Consider the following 19024-nt stretch of genomic DNA (forward strand, 5'->3'; position numbering starts at 1 on the left):
GGAGACAATTGTTGAGGGAAAACTAAGAAAATGGAAAAGTTAAATGGATTATGATTTGAACTAATAGTTGGCAAGATAAAGCTATTGGATCTACTCAGCAGATTGCAACAACAAACAGAAACCAGCCATTGTCCTATATTGCAGAAGAGATAGTAAACCAGAGAAGATGGCTGAGACAAAAATGTCAGTAAAAGACACAGGCAGATAACTCGTGGGGACTCTTATTAGCAAGGTGGACAGTATACTTGACGTTTTGTGGCTAAACATCCCACAGCGAATACCCATTCTAATAAAACTTCTCTCATGTTTTCCCCTAACCCCTTTGATTTTACTTCTTTTGAGTGCCTCTCTTTAACTTTTACTTCGGGTAGTGGAAGCAAAATCAAGGCTAACACTCCAGTGCAGTACTGAGCGAGTGCTGCACTGCTGAAGGCACTGTTCCTGCTAAGTTGCGCTTGTGCACAGCTGCGCTGCAGCCTGGTAGGTACCGTGCAGGCCTTGTTCCGGTTTAAATAATGTGCGTGTGCGGCCACACATAAAAAGTTAAAGATACTACGTGTTGAAAAAACTGGCTATAGACAACAAAATTTTACAGGGGACATTAGCTGGAGGTGTTGGCTTTCAGATGAGATATTAAACTGAGCTCTCATCTGCCCTGTGAGGTGGGCATAAAAGATCCTGTGGCACTATTTGAAGTAGAGCAGGGGAGATGTCCCAGTGTTGCAGCTAATATTTGTCCCTCAACCAACATCACTAAAACATTATCCAGACATTATCTCATGGCTGTTTGTGGAACCATGCTGTGTCCAATTTGGGTGCCAATGTTTCCTACATGACAATGGTGACTACACTTCAAGAGTACTTAATTAGCTGTAAAGCACTAAATTGGGAATGTCCTAACGTCATGAAAGGTGCTACATAAATTAACACCTTTTCAGATTCAATAGTAACTTTCAAAAGGGAATTGGACTTTTACTTGAAATGAAAACATTTGCAGTGCTTTGGGAAAATAGCAGGGGAGTGGGACTAATTGGATAGCTCTTTCAAAGAGCCAGCACTGGCACGATGGGCTGAATGACCTTCTTTTATGCTGTATGATACTTTGATACTGATCTCAGATAGGTGGGTAGCCATGTGTGTTGCAAGGACAATACCTATAGCAGTGGTTCTCACACTGGGATCTGCAGACTCCTAGGGGTTGTAGAGAATTTTTAGGGGTTCACAAGTGTCTACTGAGCAGGGCTGGCCTGACATGTGGACGACATGGGTTACCAGAGGTAGACATGGTGCAAGTCAGGGAGTGGAGTTCCAGTCGCCACATGTGCAGCACAGAGTGAGCTGGCTATCTCACTTAGGAAAGGAGTGCACTTGGAGCCCTGAGCATGGCACAAAGATCGCTTTACCTGTCAGTAATTATCAGTAAGTAGATACCTGTTTTCTTAAAAGCATTATATAAACACACTTTACATGCAGCACTTTCATATTATGAGTGTTATATTAATCCATTTGAAAAGGGGTTCTTCAACCAAAAAAGTTTGGGAAGCACTGACCTATAGGATGGTGAATTGTTTACCTGAAGCTAGAGCAGTGCACTTTGAGGAATGGTTAGGAGGGAGGCCAAGTAGTGATTACCGTGTACAGGTAAACAAAATAGGCTTTCAAAATTCATTGGGGATGCAAAACATTCTCTGATATACTTCTGGTATTTGGAAAGGAGGGGAGATCATCAAGAAAATTGAGGACATAAGTAAATGGTTGGCAATCTGGGAATATTTTCAGAACCAAAAGCATAGCCACAGGGGGATGGGTTGGATCTAAGCAAAGCAACAACAATGAGACCAGAAGGAACCTTGAGGCAACTAGATGGATAGGAGAGATAGAGGGTGGGGAAGAAATTAGATCCCAGACTAGGTTGATTGTAGACTAGAAGGTAGTAAGCAGGCTAATTGGAACACAGTAACTCAGAGACATACAAGGAACCAGACACCACAAACAGAAAGACACTTGGGGCCAAGGAAAAAAGGCAAATCTGCTATAATATACATATACATGAATAATTGAACTGGAGACTGTATCATTCTAGGGAATTATGAGGTAGTAGGAATAATTAAATCTAGATGCCCCCAGATGATAATGAATACAACATACAGGAGTTTAGGAATTTCCTCAAAAGGACAGAGTAGACTGGAAAAGAGATAATGTATTTGTGTCAAGGACACCTAGAAAGTTAAAGAAATTGATCCCATTGAAGGTGAAAGTTATGCAATGAACTACTTTGGTTGAATGTATTAAGTGTGAACAGCGCAAAGCTAACAGTAGGGGTCTGCTCAGACAAATAGGTCAGAATAAGGAAGAAAGACTACTTTTTCTCATTGTTCCTGCTTTGTTTAGATGCAAGCTATCCCTCCTATGACTGTTCTTTTGGTTCTGAATATATTTCCAGTTATTTATTTTTTTATTCGTTCATGGAGTGTGGGCATCGCTAGCTAGGACAGCATTTATTGCCCATCCCTAATTGTCCTTGAGAAATTGGTGATGAACTGTCTTCTTGAACCACTGCAGTCTATGTGGGGTAGGTATACCAACAGTGCTGTTAGGAAGGGAGTTCCAGGATTTTGACTCAGTGACAGTGAAGGAACGACAATATAGTTTCAAGTCAGGATGGTGTGTGGCTTGGAGGGGAACTTGCAGGTAGTGGTGTTCCTATGCATCAACTGCCCTTATCTTTCTAGATGGTAAAGGCCACGGGTTTGGAAGGTGCTGTCTAAGGAGCCTTGGTGCATTGCTGCAGTGCATCTTGTGGATGGTACACACTGCTGCCATTGTGCGTTGGTGGTGGGGGGAGTAAATGTTTTTGTATGGGATGCCAATCAAGTGGGCTGCTTTGTTCTGGATGGTGTTGAGCTTCTTGAGTGTTGTTGGAGCTGCTTCCATCCAGGCAAGTGGAGAGTATTCCATCACACTCCTGACTTGTGCCTTGTAGATGGTGGACAGGCTTTGGGGCGTCAGGAGATGAGTTACTCACTGCAGGATTCCTAGCCTCTGACCTGCTATTGTAGCCATGATATTTATATGGCTACTCCAATACAGTTTCTGGTCAATGGGGGATTCAGTGATCGTAATGCCATTGATTGTCAAGGGGAGATGGTTAGATTCTCTCTTGTTTGAGATAGCATTGCCTAGCACTTGTGTGGCATGAATATTTCTTGCCACTTATCAGCCCAAGCCTGGATATTGTCCAGCTCTTCCTGCGTTGCTACACAGACTGCTTCAGTATCTGAGGAGTCGCGAATGGTGCCGAACATTGAGCCATCATCAGTGAACATCCCCATTTCTGACCTTATGATTGACGGAAGTCATTGATAAAGCAGCTGGAGATGGTTGGGCCTAGGACACTACCCTGTGGAATTCCTGCAGTGATGCCCTGGAGCTGAGATGATTGACCTCCGATAACCACAACCATCTTCCTTTGCGCTAGGTATGACTCCAACCAGCAGAGTGTTTGCCCCCTGATTCCCATTGACTTCAGTTTTGCTAGGGCTCCTTGATGTCATACTCAGTCAAATGCTGCCTTGATGTCTTTGAGAATACTCAGTCACTGTCCAAAGTTTAATCAACATTTTCATATCAGATGTGTGCATATGAAAACAGGACGGCTATTTTAATGATAAACTTGAATAAATTGAGAATACTCAACAAGTTGGCAGTCCAAATTAGTAGCATAATGAATGACAGCTTTATGACTCAGAGAGCATCAAGGAATCCATGAGAGGCAGTGCACATCATGACCTGGTGACATCAAATGACCAGACGACATGCAGGAAGTAGAAGTCATGACACTGAGCCTGAACTTTTAACCTACCTTACTGATGAACTAAAAACATCCAAGGTTTGATTTTCATGCTGCCAATAGTGTGTGTTTTAGTTATGTTTAACCTGGTGAAAAAGCGACCACTGACAAGTAGCATATTGTTTTCTCTCTCTAGCCTTGGTGAGGCTGAAATCATGAGGCTAAGCAAAGGAATCAGGGGTGGGTCTCTATATTCCACAGGTCCTCCTTTTGTGGTGGTGAGAAATAATTTAGGAGATGGGTCTTAGGAAGTTCCTTTGATGACTTAGTTGGTAATTGTGCATTGTATGGAGTTCATGATGAGCAGAAACCAAGAGATTCCCCGGTTTGATCTCTGGCCTATTCCGGGTTAACTAATCCCAGTCAAAGTGGATGCCAGGTGCTAGAATTCACCACAATATCTGAGTTAGTAATGGGAAGATTCAGCCGGGGCTCCTACTCCTGAACAATATTAAGAAACCTGCGATGAAAAGTCCAAGAGCTAGATTTTACCAGCCCCTCGGCGTCATGGATCGTGGCGGGAAAGCTCGTAAAATGCTTGCGGGAGTGACCCCCGCCCCCCACGACGCCGAGAAGGCCCCGCCGGATGTTAGCGTTAGTGGCGAGGCCTCGGTGTGGCCCACTTGGCGGTGGGGCCTTCATTAAAATATGGAAATGAGGTTACTTAAAATGCAAATTAACTTACCTGCTGCTGGCGCCAGTCCCATGACAATTTTACAGCCGCTGGCCGCAACTCGCGTGCCTTCAGAATAAAGGCCTACTACCCAACCCGAACCCAACGGGACCCGACGAAATGTGTCTGGTTCGGATCGGGTCGGGCCGCTGTTTCGAGTCCGGCCTTCGGGCTCGGGTTGGATCGGACCGGGACCGGGTCCGGGTCGGGCACACTCAGCAAGAATTGCAGGTAAGTGTTAAAAGTTAAACACTTACCTGAGCTGCGAGTCTGGGACATCAAGCAGGGAAACTCTGAGTCTGCGCAGTGAGTGTGTGAGCATCTCTTAGGGTTGGCAGCTGACAACTGTGTTATGCAGCAAGCGTTAGGCAGTTAATTTCCTCTGGCTTTCTGCTGTTCCATCACTGGGTTTGGAAGGAAACCCCATTTATGCACTTAACGGTGGCAAAACAGTACAAAACCTGAGGAAATTCCTCTCCCCAAAGTGCCTTTAGGAGAGGTGGGTTTGGGGGATGGGAGGAGTCCAATACCTGTTAGCAGCCCTTATTTCTCACTTCTTCTTGCTGCTGCAGTGCTTTTTTTTCCTACATGTTCCAATATGCCTAGTTTACACAAGTCATAATGCTCTTTGGAAGGTGATGGGAGTTCTCTAAAACAGCGAGTTGTGTAATGCCTTCCACACCCATTACAGAAAATCTAAAATTACACAGGTACAATTCACCCGAATAGTCAATGCTGCAATAACTGCTTGACTACATTTGCAAAGGGCAGATTCTAAACTGCTCATTGATGTAGTTGCAGCTTTGTAACTATAGCAGCCATTAGCTTGTTTATTTATTTATTTAGAGATACAGCACTGAAACAGGCCCTTCGGCCCACCCAGTCTGTGCCAACCATCAACCACCCATTTATACTAATCCTATACTAATTCCATATTCCTACCACATCCCCATCTGTCTCTATATTTCCCTACCACCTACCTATACTAGGGGCAATTTATCATGGCCAATTTACCTTATCAACCTGCAAGTCTTTTGGCATGTGGGAGGAAACCGGAGCACCCGGAGGAAACACACGCAGACACAGGGAGAACTTGCAAACTCCACACAGGCAGTACCCAGAATTGAACCTGGGTCCCTGGAGCTGTGAGGCTGCGGTGCTAACCACTGCGCCACTGTGTCTGTACTGAAGTTAGAAATGTGGAAAACAAGGACAGCAAATGCAAACCTATTGGATGAAAGAGCAGTGAGCCCTGGCACAGTAATTTTAGACTTACTTTCAGCAGGGCTGTGCGGTCAGGCTTGGTGGCGGGTCCAATGGATACAAATTTGGACCCATCATTAAGAGCGGCATACATTTTGTCAATATAGTCGCACTGGATAAGGACGATTATTTCCAGTCCCTTTGTCAGGCTTGCAAATATGTATGTCTGGGTTGACCCTGAGGCCTCTCAATACCACCAGACATTTGCGCTACATGTGAAAATCGGACAAGTCATTGGGTATCCCGCAATATGCGTGCACTAGATCAGCTAGGCGCACTTTCAAGGACTCAGTGTTTTCTTTGGACCCTGGTTAGTGGCAGGATAGCTGAGAATAGAGGAGTTCAAACTCTGAAAATCCTGTTTGATGTGGGACCTAGGAACACCAAAATTGAAGCCGTGTGCAAAGACAATCTCCACACTTTTGGAGGTACGTGATCAGACAGATTCACTACATGTTTGGCAGCATCATTAATTGCGCTGCCGAAACACTTTCGCTTAAGTGAGTTTAGAGTGCGGGCTTATCTATGACTGGTTCTGCACAACATGAAGTGGCCAAATGGTTGAACGAGTTGCTACGACCAGTTCTGAGTGAGGTTTCCACATACACTTGTGAAGATACTCCTGGTTTCTTGACCAGGAAACATCAAGACAATATAAGAGCAGGGAGGTTATGATGGAGCTGTATACAACTCTAGTTAGGCACAGCTGGAGTACTGTGTACAGTTCTGGTCACCACATTATAGGAGGGATGTGATTGCACTGGTGAGGGTGCAGAGGAGTTTCACCAGGATGTTGCCTGGGCTGGAGTATTTCAGCTGTGGGGAGAGACTGGATAGGCTTGGGTTGTTTTCCTTAGAGCAGAGAAGGCTGAGGGGGGACCTGATTGAGGTATACAAAGTTATGAGGGGCATTGATAGGATAGATAAGAAGAAACTTTTTCCATTAGCAGAGGTGTCAGTAACCAGGGGGCATAGATTTAAGGTAAGGAGCAGGAGGTTTAGAGGGGAGTTGAGGAAAAAAAATTTTCACCCAGAGGGTGGTTGGAATCTGGAACACACTGCCTGAAGGGGTGGTAGAGGCAGGAACCCTCACAACATTTAAGAAGTATTTAGATGAGCACTTGAAGCATACAAGGCTACGGGCCAAGCGCTGGAAAATGGGATTAGTTTGGATGAGTGTTTGATGGTCGTTGCAGACGCGGTGGGCCGAAGGGCCTGTTTCTGTGCTGTATAACTCCATGACTCTATGTCTCTATGACAGAGAAGGATTCCTTCACCTTCGCAAAGACTATATGCGACCTGCATATTGATGGCAATGCCGTGTATGTGCACTCGTTCAACATTGCGAGCCTATTCACTAACGTGCCACTCAAGGAAGCCTTAGACATTTGCGCCGTGTCACTATATCATGGCAATCTAGACACACAGCCATGTTCTGAATCTGTATTCATTGAACTTATGAACTTAGCAACTTATGCAGTTGAGTTCAGCTTTAATGACACCATATATGCCCAAATAGACGGCGTTACCATGGGATCCGCTCTAGGCCCAGCTCTTGCTCACATTTTTGTCGGTTTCCACGAGAAAAGCATTTTCTATAGAATGATCCCTAACCACCTACCCCTTGCATATTTCTGATGCATAGATGTATTTGCGATATTTGAATCTGCAGCTGCATGTAAGAATTTCCTTACACACCTTAATGTGCTCCATCCCGCACTCAAATTCACCTTTGAAATGAGCAATCTAATGAGCTAGCTGAGAAATCCGCGAATGGGTTCTGTACTACTGTTGATCGCAGGCCTACTTTCACTGGACAGTATATGAGTTGGGATTCCTACAGCTCCATGTGCTGTAAGATTGGCCTTATCAGCAATCTCTTAAATAGGACCCAAGCCATTTGCTTACCAGGCAAGCTTGATGCCAAAATAGGGCACATCAAAGCTCTACTGCAGGATACTGCCTACCCCGATCAGATCATTGCTCGCCATGTGTCGCGCATACTCAAAAATGTGCCTAAGGCCATTACTTTTGGACACATACAAGACAAGTGTGCAGGTGATAGCCCTTGTTCCCAGGCAACTAACCTCTGAGTTGCTGTACAGGGGCAAAGTGTTGGGGAGGGGGAAATGGACAATTGGCACTGTCTAAAAACTATGATAGCTGGCAGGAAATTGGGCACAGACCTGCATGATGCATTACTGGTGATCACACACTGGTTGCATATTAATAGAACAGAAGCTCTTGTGATCTTAAATGGTAAGAGTTTAGAAAGTGTAGATGTACAAAGGGACCTGAGTGTCCTCGTCAATAAGTCACTGAAAGCTAACACGTAGATGCAGCAAACAATTAGGAAGGCTAATGGTATGTTAGCCTTTATTGTAAGAGGATTTGAGTACAGGAGTAGTGACGTCTTCCTTCAATTGTATAGAACCTTGGTTAGACTGCACCTGGAGTACTGTGTGCACTTTTGGTCCCTTTACCTTAGGAAGGATATTATTGCCATAGAGGGAGTGCAGCAAAGGTTCACCAGACTTGTTCCTGGGATGGCGGGACTGTCCTATGAAGAGAGATTGGGGAAACTGGGCCTGTATTCTCTAGAGTTTTGAAAAATGAGAGGTGATCTCATTGAAACCTACAAAATACTTAAAGGGATAGACAGGGTAGGTGCAGGTAAATTCGTTCCCCTGGTTGGGGAGTCTAAAACCAAAGGGCACATTTTCAAAACAAGGGGGAAGCCACTTAGGACTGAGATGAGGAGAAATTTCTTGACTCAGAGGGTTGTGAATTTTTGGAATTCTCTACCCCAGAGGGCTGTGGAAGCTCAGTCATTGAATATGTTTAAAGCAGAGATTGACAGATTTCTAAGTAACAATGACATAAAGGGATATGGGGATAGTGTGGGAAAAAGGGCATTGAAGTGGATGATCAGCCATGATCATATTAAATGGCCTACTCCTGTTCTTTCCCTAAAGCGCATTAGTGAACTCGATGGGTTTTTACAACAATTGACAATGGTTTCATGGTCACCATTAGACTAGCTTTTAATTCCAGATTTATTAATTGAATTCAAATTTCACCATCTGCCATTGTGCGATTCAAGCCCATGTCCCCTGAGCATTAGCTTACGCATCTAAATTACTAGTCCAGTGACATTACCACTATGCTATCGCCTCCTGTTGATGCTACTCTCTCACAATCCAAATTATAGAAACACCAAATGAAAGTAAGCTGGTTACGGCTTTCTCAGGCATGAATTTGCCTTCAGAATCGGAGTGGGTCATAGATGCCATTTGAATGAGCCCTTTGATTCTGAAATATCAATAGAGAAACTTAAATGTCAAATAACTGAAAACCTAATTATCAACTCGTTTGGACATTGTTTAACTTTTCCCATTTCTGGCATGCTCACCACCAAAGTTTCTGGGATTCTTTGTGTCCACGAAGAACACAGAAGGGAAGCGTGGGAGGTAATGTAAGTGAGTGCTCGAGTAGTTTGGTACCGGGACTAATAATACTGACTCATTATTGCTAAATCAGCCACCACTGAAATTGTTGTGTCCTGTGTGTTCTTATTAGTTCAGCCCCAGAGTAGTGCTGTGTGATGCGCAGGGAAAGGGCTATAATTTATTTACCAGCAATAAGTAATTTGGGTTTATCTACAACTTAAAGGGATACTTTATGTGAATTAAACTTTACTGTAAAGGATATAAAGCACAACTCTGATAGAGGTCAAATATGATGTAGGCGATATCCTAGATTGGTTTGTTCATAAAATGTCTCCCTAATAATGGTCACTAACCACAGAAAGCACAAAGTTGTCCATCTGTTTTTGTTTTGTTTGTTCATGGGATGTGGGCGTCGCTGGCTAGGACAGTATTTATTGCCCATCCCTAATTGCCCTTGAGAAGGTGGTGGTGAGTGGCCTTCTCGAACCGCTGCAGTCCATGTGGGGTAGGTACACCAAGCAATGAGTCAGTGATTCAGTTCATTCACTGAATGAATTACAAGTTATGTTTTTTTTAACTGACTTGACATGAATTGCTGTATATGTCCATAAGTCCCTAAAATTATTCCTCATGTTAATGCCCTAATGGGATGTATTGTGCTAGAGGGCGGCACAGTGGCGCAGTGGTTAGCACCGCAGCCTCACAGCTCCAGGGACCGGGGTTCGATTCTGGGTACTGCCTGTGTGGAGTTTGCAAGTTCTCCCTGTGTCTGCGTGGGTTTCCTCCGGGTGCTCCGGTTTCCTCCCACATGCCAAAGACTTGCAGGTTGATAGGTTAATTGGCCATTATAAATTGCCCCTAGTATAGGTAGGTGGTAGGGAAATATAGAGGGACAGGTGGGGATGTGATAGGGATATGGGATTAGTGTAGGATTAGTATAAATGGGTGGTTGATGGTCGGCACAGACTCGGTGGGCCGAAGGGCCTGTTTCAGTGCTGTATCTCTAAACTAAACTAAACTAGGATCTCTACATCTAATACCTGGATTCCCTGCACTGCAGTCTGGGCTGTGCTGGAGCTCTTATAGCCTGGAATCATTTGAACATTTGAGCAGCCCAGTTATCAGCCCGTGGGGCGAAGGGCATGATCCCCACAGGCTGACGGACGTGCTGCACACCTGTGATTCTCCAGGAGGCAAGTATTGGTGATACTAACAGGGAAGCAACAGGTTGAGGATTTGTTTGGAAGGGAAACTGGAGAGTAAATGATCTCAGGATGCACATTTCATAAAAACTGTTAAAAACAGCATGGCAGAGAAACTGGTAATGATTTGTGAGATGGGAAATGAAAAGAAAAACTTGCAATTTGGGGGTAAAAAGCTCAGGCTCTTTAGTTCTATTTCATTGTAAATGGTATTAGTAAGGGATTGAGTGAATTCTTGTATGACAACACCAGACATCAGGTCTGACTTTGTTCCCTGACCAGGAGTAGTTTAATGTCAATCCCAGTAAGCCACCTATTATGCTGGTCTGATAAAATGCTGGTATTGGAATAGAATAGATGGTACAGAGATGGAGAGAAGTCTGTAACTTGGCCTGTACTTAGCTGCCACTTAAAGGAGAGCTCGAATTCCGGGACTAAGAGTGAAGAGGGGGAATAATGAATTAAAATCCAAATCCCAATCTCTCAATGCGTTATAGCAATATATAGATGGATCATTTACATTGGCTAAAGGGTCCAGACCTAAAGGGGGTGATTTTAAGTCGCGCCCAAAACGGGTGCAGAGTCAACAGAGCAGCCATTTGTGCCAGTGAGAGGCTGAGCTGTTTTAGGGACGGGCCTCATTATCATGTCTCCGGTGGCCTGTCGGTGCTCTGCTGAAGCACACCACTTCTGGGAGGGTGAGAAATTGGCTAGCTCCCGCACTGCTGAACTCATATTACAATCTCAATGTCGGATCACAGACTATTTTAGTGCTGGGCATATCATATAAAATCTACATTGACATTAATCACAGGAACTAGAGGTAGTCCTGGTGTTTTTGCCAACATTCCCCAAACAAATGCGAGGGCAATATTTCTTCTCAAGTCCCAGTGTAAACTAGATGTGCCCTTCTCACTGAGCTTTCCTGGTTAACCTCCAACTCGCACTTATAAGACTGGGATAAGATTTTGGATTATGAGCTATTTCTGTTTCTCCAAATGAAGCAGACATTCATTAGATCCACAGGGAAAAACCGTACAGGAAAACACAGGCCTTCTTTCTATCACCATGACAACTGAAGCAGACAGGGCTAAGATGTGACTGAATCACTCTTGAGTGAAATATAGAGTAAGTTGGAATGTCTGTACCATGTTTTCCACAGCTGCAGTGTCAAGTCACAACAAAGTTCAACAAATCCATTAACGTGAGTCAAGAGAAAAGTTCAAACTTGAAGCAGTCTACATTTTGCACTAGACATCATATTGTATTGTTCTTTGTCTTCTAAAAGAATACGTATGTACACAAGAGGGCACACACAATCTATACAGAGGCTGTGCAGTGTAATGAAACTTTCTTCAAATTCCTTTGAGCGGCCACCTGGCACTTCACCCTGTACCCAGAACAATAAAATGTATTGCATAATAAACACATTTCAAAAAAGCAAGCTACTCCAAATCAAATCACTAATCTATGCCCTGAATTGCGGAATTTTCAGGCTTCCATGTATTTATATAAGGTTCCCAAGGAAATTTTATCCTTTTATGTTAAGAAAAACCTTTTTTTTTTGGAAGAGATGTTTTTTGCCCTGGCATCTGTTGCTGAGTGATTTGGTCATTTTATGTATTTTGTGTTGTTGTGACTCAATCTAGTTAAATTGCTCTGTAAACCTGAGGCTGCAATAAGTTTCAGACAAACATTCATCTGTTTGACATGATATGAGTTTGAAAACAAGCACCAGAAAAGCACAAGGCGGTACCAATAAGATTACACTCATGGAAATGCTGAGATTTGTGAGTTACTGAGTGATGAACATTGAGAGTTGATCGAAATACGTAGAGCTATTGGACCCAAAAATCCTTGGACCTCACCAACTAGCACAAGCATAGCAGAGCAGGCACTGCTGATCCTGCCAGAGTAGCCAAGTGAGGTTAGAGACGACTACTCTGCAGTTTGGATTTGGAAATGGAATGCTGGATGGCTGCTTTGGGAGTGCTGCTGGTGAATCCCTCCCTCCCCAAGTAATTCAGGCAGAAATGGATCCTCCTCCCTTTTAATGAAAGGTTGTTATTTTAAGCCAGCAAATGAAAGATTTCTAGTGTCTTCCAAACCAGAAGCCTGACCTTGAGATCTTATGGGTAGTAGGTGCTCGTCTCAGCTGACTGATTTTACTGAGTTCATTCTGGTGTACAAGTGGCTGAGGTCAAATAAATTTCTGGTGTAGGAAATCACTTTCCTCAGCCCAAGCACTCTGATATCCGCCCCAGGAATTCTAGATTGGGGCCTGGTGTGCCTGGGTCCCACCCAAATTTGGTGATACTCCTGACCTGTTTGTTTTGGTTGTCACCAAGATTCACACGATTCAGCGTTCTAACGTTTGCTTCACTGTGCAAGCTTCCATCTTTATTCTCTCTTTGGGCGTGTGGCCCTAGCCACTAGAGGCAGCCAATATACATGGACTCACATCAATTCACATCCCGGGTTTTAAAGGTACAGTACAGCAAACAAGTCGTTGCTCTACTCCTATCATAACATGACTTATTTAAACTAGGAGTGCAGCTCTGGCCCCAAGGAAATTCATGGCAGTTGTTTTGATTTAATTATTTAAACATCACAGCAAAACTGTTGCTATAACTAAGACTGTACCATTTGAAAGAGGATATCCAAATGCCCACCTGAAGAGCCATTGGCTCATTTGGTAATAAGATACAAGAATTGAGTTACAAGGTTATGGATGGACCCACTTGCTCCTGCGACCTTCTCCAGAGGCCTCTCTCCCAACTGGAATCCAAGCCTGTCAATCAACCCATTTGAGTCACAAGATTGTGGTTTCAAGCCCCATGTAATATGGACTGACATTCGGGGCTGAATTTTCACCGCGGAGGTGGGAAACAGGAGCTGGGTTTGTTTTCTGGTGAGAAACTAATTAAAGTTAAGATTTTTGCATCAGTGAGCCCTGAGTTGATATGGAGGTGGATTTTCTGTCCACTTACAGCCAGTGAGGGTGAGAATGGAGGTGGGTCAGATGAGGTGTGAGACTGATTTAGACTCCCCACAGCACCCATCACTAAGGCTGCTGCTTGTCCGAATAGAGAGATCCACTGATTGTGCCAAAGCCTTCCATTGCACCAGAAGGAAGTGAGAGGTCACAGGGGAGCTGGAAACTCACCTTAAGGTTCACACCTCTCTGGAGGGTCATGTTATGGAGAATGCATCAGACCACCAAAATGACCGAGACCCCTGCAGAAGGGTTCCACCTGACCAGTCGAGGCACTAGAATTGCATCATTGGAAGTCCAATGGCCTGCTCAATGGTTATCCTACTAAGCAGGTGGCATTGTCTGGGGCTCTCATAGAGGGGTGAGTTACATGTCTTCAAGGGATATCCCTTGTCCTTTCGGATCTTTCCATGCAATTTGGGGGTTGGAATGAAGATCTGAGGCAGCCTGGACTGGCAGAGGATGAAGGAGTCATGGCAGTGCCAGGAAAGTGAGCACACATATGGAGAAAGCTCTTGTTGTGGTCGCAGACCAGTTGGACATTGAGGGATTGGAAGTCCTTTTTAATCGATCTGAGTGGCCGGTTGCTGGGTGCCATGATGACCAGATGGGTGAAATCAATGATGCCCTGCACCTGGGGGAATCCAGCAATGGAGGCGAAACCCAACACCCTCTGTCACTGCGAGGCCATGTCTGTCGTGAAATCATAGAATTGTCACAGCACAGAAGGAGACCTTTTTATTCGCTCCTGGGATGGGGGCATCACTGGCTAGGCCAGCATTTATTGCCTATCCCTAATTGCCCTTGAGAAGGTGGTGGTGAGCTGCCTTCTTGAACCGCTGCAGTCCATGTGAGGTAGATACACCCACAATGCTGTTAGGAAGGGAGTTCCAGGATTTTGACCCAGCGACAGTGAAGGAACGGCGATATAGTTCCAAGTCAGGATGCTGTATGGCTTGGAGGGGAACGTTAAGGTGGTGGTGTTCCCATGCATTTGCTGCCCTTGTCCTTCTAGATGGTTGAGGTCGCGGATTTGGAAGGTGTTGTCTAAGGAGCCTTGGTGCGTTGCTGCAGTGCATCTTGTAGGTGGTGCACACTGCTGCCACTGTGCGTCAATGGTGGAGGGAGTGAATGTTTGTAGATGGGGTGCCAATCAAGCGGGCTGCTTTGTCCTAGATGGTGTTGAGCTTCTTGAGTGTTGTTGGAGCTGCACCCATCCAGGCAAGTGGAGAGTATCCTATCACACTCATGACTTGTGCCTTGTAGATGGTGGACAGGCTTTGGGGAGTCAGGAGGTGAGTTACTCGCCACAGGATTCCTAGCCTCAGATCTGCTCTTGTAGCCACGGTATTTATATGGCTACTCCAGTTCATTTTCTGGTCAGTGGTAACCCCCAGGGTGTTGATTGTGGGGGATTCAGCGATGGTAATTCCATTGAATGTCAAGAGACCATTGGGCCTGTCGTGTCTGTGCCAGCTCTCTGCAAGAGCAACTCCCCTAGTCCCATTCCCCCACCTTTTCCCCATAGCCCTGCAGATTCTTCTCTCTTGAGATAAACGCGATTGAATCTGCCTTCACTACATTCTGAGGCAGTGCATTCAGATCCTCACCACTCGCTGAGTAAAAACGTTGTTCCACATGTTGCCATTGCTGTGGGGTTCAGCTCTGGCAAAGAAGGCATCAGTGACCAGTGAGATGCAGTGGTATGCAGACATTTGTGACATGCCACCAAGTCTGCAGCTGATCCTTGGAAGGAGCCAGAATCGAAGAGGTTCAAGGCCACAGTGACTTTGATGGCCATTGACAGGTCATGGCGATCTCAGTGCTGTGAGGTGAGAGGTCTTCGGTGCTGAGGACACAGATGTTAGTGACCATCTGCCTGGAGAGTCACAGTCTCCTACGGCACTGGGTCTTGGTCATTTCCAGGTAGCACCGTCTTCAATGATAGATCCATTGTTGAGCGCATGGCTTCTATTGCCTTCCTGCCCCTCTTTCCTCTCCTGTGCCCTCCTGATGCCTGGGGTTCTGGTCTTCCTGTAGAGGGTGTTGGCCCTCATCACTACTGGGCCCAAAATCTGACAGTCGTGCAAGCTGCAGCCTTTTGGACAAATGTCCATCCTATTGGCTGCCTTGCCCCTTGCATTTTTGCTCCCATGATGCGCTGAGTGCCCACTCTCCCTGCCACCTGCACAGTGTCAAGGGCACCTCTTTACCAAGTGCCAAGTCCCCTTTTGCCCCGCTGACCCTCTTATGGGGTGATACCCTATGGCAGCCATGAATGGCTCCCCAATCTTTACCCTCCTCCCTTCAGCTGATCTGTAATGGAAGGCATGTGTAACCCATGTGTCCCTTTAAAAATTCCACCCTTCAACTTTAACAAGCTCTTAATGCGCTTTTAAACTGCTTTAATTGGCCTCAATGGGAGGAGAGCAGGATTCCTGTCCCGCCCTTCCCCTGCCCTGGTTAACATTGCTGGTGCTGTTAATGGTGTCCTGTAACTGACATGCCAGCCAGCGCTGGTATTTTTGGGTTCTCACCTTAGGTGGAGGGAGGGGGGGGGAATGCTGCTGTTGGGGGCCTGAAAGGACAGCCCTCTATTACAGTACACAGGGAATTCTGCATTGCTGAAAGTGTTGCTCTTCAGATGAGATGTTGATCCTATCTGCACTATTTGAAGAAAAGCAAACAATTCTCCCACAACAATCTTCCCTCAACTGAAACTATCAAAAATAAGTTTCCTGGTCGTTCAACTCCAGGGCTGCTTGTGGCTTTTCTGTGTGCAAATAGCTTCCATGTTTGCTTATGCACCAACAGTCATTGTATTTTAAACTAGCACATTGTGTGTGAATTGCTTTGGTACATTTCTCCAGATGTGATAATATAAATTCCAAGTTTGTTTGTTCGTTGTTGGTTTTTGGGTGGAGTTTTGAGCTGCTGGAGAGCTGGACACCAGTGAAGGAAAATCCAAACCAAACATAGACATTGAGAAATGTTCAGAGGAGAGAGAAGATAGGGGAAAGGGGTGACAAAGAGTCAGACAAGTAGAGAGATAGACACAGCAATAAGCAAATAGAGACCCACCAAGAGAACCAGAAGAACAAAGAGAGATAGACAAAGAATTTAGAATTGAGACAATTGAGGGAAGAGAGAAACGTTTTTGTGATCAACAACACAGGAGATCATCTTGTATATTATTTTTAAAATGTAGGAATTTAAAAGTAAATTCTACATTCGACAAATGCTGCTGTGTTTTGTGAAATAACATTCATTGACTAAATCTGCACTGCACACAGGACTTCTTGGGCAACAGCGTGTGCTTCCTTCCTCCTGTATCCATGGAAATGTGTTCTTAAAGAAGAATTACAATGAAAATTATTTACAAAAACACAAAGTGCTCTGGTTTTGTAACTCTTGTATGGCACAAAACAGATTTGTATGTGTAGTTAATAGAGCTGAACATTTAGGGCTGGAATTTGTTCCCAGCCCAACGTTAGGTTCCATGGTGGGGGATGCTGGAGAATTAGAGCGGCAGTGACCGCCACGGAACCCAACGCCTGGATTGTTGGGTCCGATTGTCCCGGCAATGGGGAAGCTCCATGGCGGCCCCTCCGCTGCTCTGCAACGGGACCCTGGTTTAAATGTATAAATTACTTGTTTGCATTAATTAAAATCTAATCCATAGCAATCTTACCTTCAGTCCCAATCTTCAGTGCGATGTGCGGCACTCATATGCCTTCACTTTCCCGTCCATGGAAAACTGGAGCCACTGAGGTGGGGAAGGGGTTAACTCTGCACTTTGTGTACAGGGAAGATGGGGAAGGGGTGAACACTGCACTTTGTGTATAGGGAAGATGGGGAAGGGGTGAACACTGCACTTTGTGTAAAGGGAAGATGGGGAAGGGGTGAACTCTGCACTTTGTGTATAGGGAAGATGGGGAAGGGGTGAACACTGCACTTTGTGTATAGGGAAGATGGGGAAGGGGTGAACACTGCACTTTGTGTATAGGGAAGATGGGGAAGGGGTGAACACTGCACTTTGTGTATAGGGAAGATGGGGAAGGGGTGAACACTGCACTTTGTGTATAGGGAAGATGGGGAAGGGGTGAACACTGCACTTTGTGTATAGGGAAGATGGGGAAGAGGTGAACACTGCACTTTGTGTACAGGGAAGATGGGGAAGAGGTGAACACTGCACTTTGTGTACAGCGAAGATGGGGAAGGGGTGAACACTGCACTTTGTGTATTGGGAAGATGGGGAAGGGGTGAACACTGCACTTTGTGTATAGGGAAGATGGGGAAGGGGTGCACTCTGCACTTTGTGTACAGGGAAGATGGGGAAGGGGTGAACACTGCACTTTGTGTATAGGGAAGATGGGGAAGGGGTGAACACTGCACTTTGTGTATAGGGAAGATGGGGAAGGGGTGAACACTGCACTTTGTGGAGAGGGAAGATGGGGAAGGGGTGAACACTGCACTTTGTGTACAGGGAAGATGGGGCTAAGAGGTCAACTGGGCACTTCGTTGAAATGTCTGCAGGGCTGGCAGCCTTTTAAAATGGCACCAGCACCTGCTTCCACATGGATAATGCCGTAAACGGGGCTGCCAGTGCCGCCCTCACCACGTGATTGGGGGGGGGGGGGTGCAGCCGCCGTGAATATGCCGTGGTATCGCAGTGGCATAGGTCGTTTGGGGGACAGCTGTCACTTTCTGCACCCGCTGCCACTCCCACCGACGGGACTACAGAATCCAGCCCTTACTGTGCATGTAAATTGATTCTGTATATTGCATGTTTGTTATGTCTTGTGCACTTTAAACAGGCAGTTGATTTTTATGTGTGTTTCTATAACTATGTAGTAGCTGAAATGTGGAAAGCTTCTACTTTCATGCCTGCCCAGTATGCAATTGGTTGGAGTGACTATCAAACAGATCTTGTTAAATCAAAGTCACATCTCCACAGTGAGGACCTCATCTTTCATCTAGTGCGAAATGACTACAATCCTAACTGAAATAACAACTTGCATTTATATAGCACCTTTAATGTAGTAAAATGTCCCAAGGTGCTTCACAGGAGCGTTATCAAACAAAATTTAACACTGAGTTACATAGGCAAATATTAGGTCAGATGGCCAAAATCTTGGTCAATGACATAAGTTTAAATGAGGGGATTCCAGAGCTTAGGCTGGAGGCAGCTGAAGGCACCGCTGCCAATGATGAAGCAAAGAAAATCATGGATGCAAAAGAGGCCAGGATTGAAGGAGCGCAGTGATCTTAGAGTCTTGCAGGAGGAGGTTACAGAGATAAGGAGGCGGTAAGGCCATGGCGCAGTTAGGGACAGCAGCCCATTAGACACTGTGCGACATCACCATCAGCAGCAGAGTTGTCTACCACCGCAATCTATAAACCCATGGCCTAGTGTATCTCTCACTTCTCAATTATCATCAATCCAGGAGATCTGGTTCAATGTGGAGTGTAAAAGGATATGCCAGGATAGTGCTGGCAGCTCACAAGGTCAGCATGATGATATAAACATGTACAGCCAATTCTGTTCCCTTCACATGACATTAAGAAGTGATTGGGTAGACTGTGTGCCTG

General features: G+C 45.3%; 1 protein-coding gene across 11 annotated transcripts in view; it reads left to right on the top strand.

The window, feature by feature from the left end:
* lhfpl2b (LHFPL tetraspan subfamily member 2b) overlaps positions 1-19024 on the top strand; it is a 328744-nt gene that overhangs the window by 262959 nt on the left and 46761 nt on the right. The window lies entirely within an intron of this gene.

Source organism: Heterodontus francisci, chromosome 4, assembly GCF_036365525.1.
Source record: "Heterodontus francisci isolate sHetFra1 chromosome 4, sHetFra1.hap1, whole genome shotgun sequence".
NCBI classification, from domain to species: Eukaryota; Metazoa; Chordata; class Chondrichthyes; order Heterodontiformes; family Heterodontidae; genus Heterodontus; species Heterodontus francisci.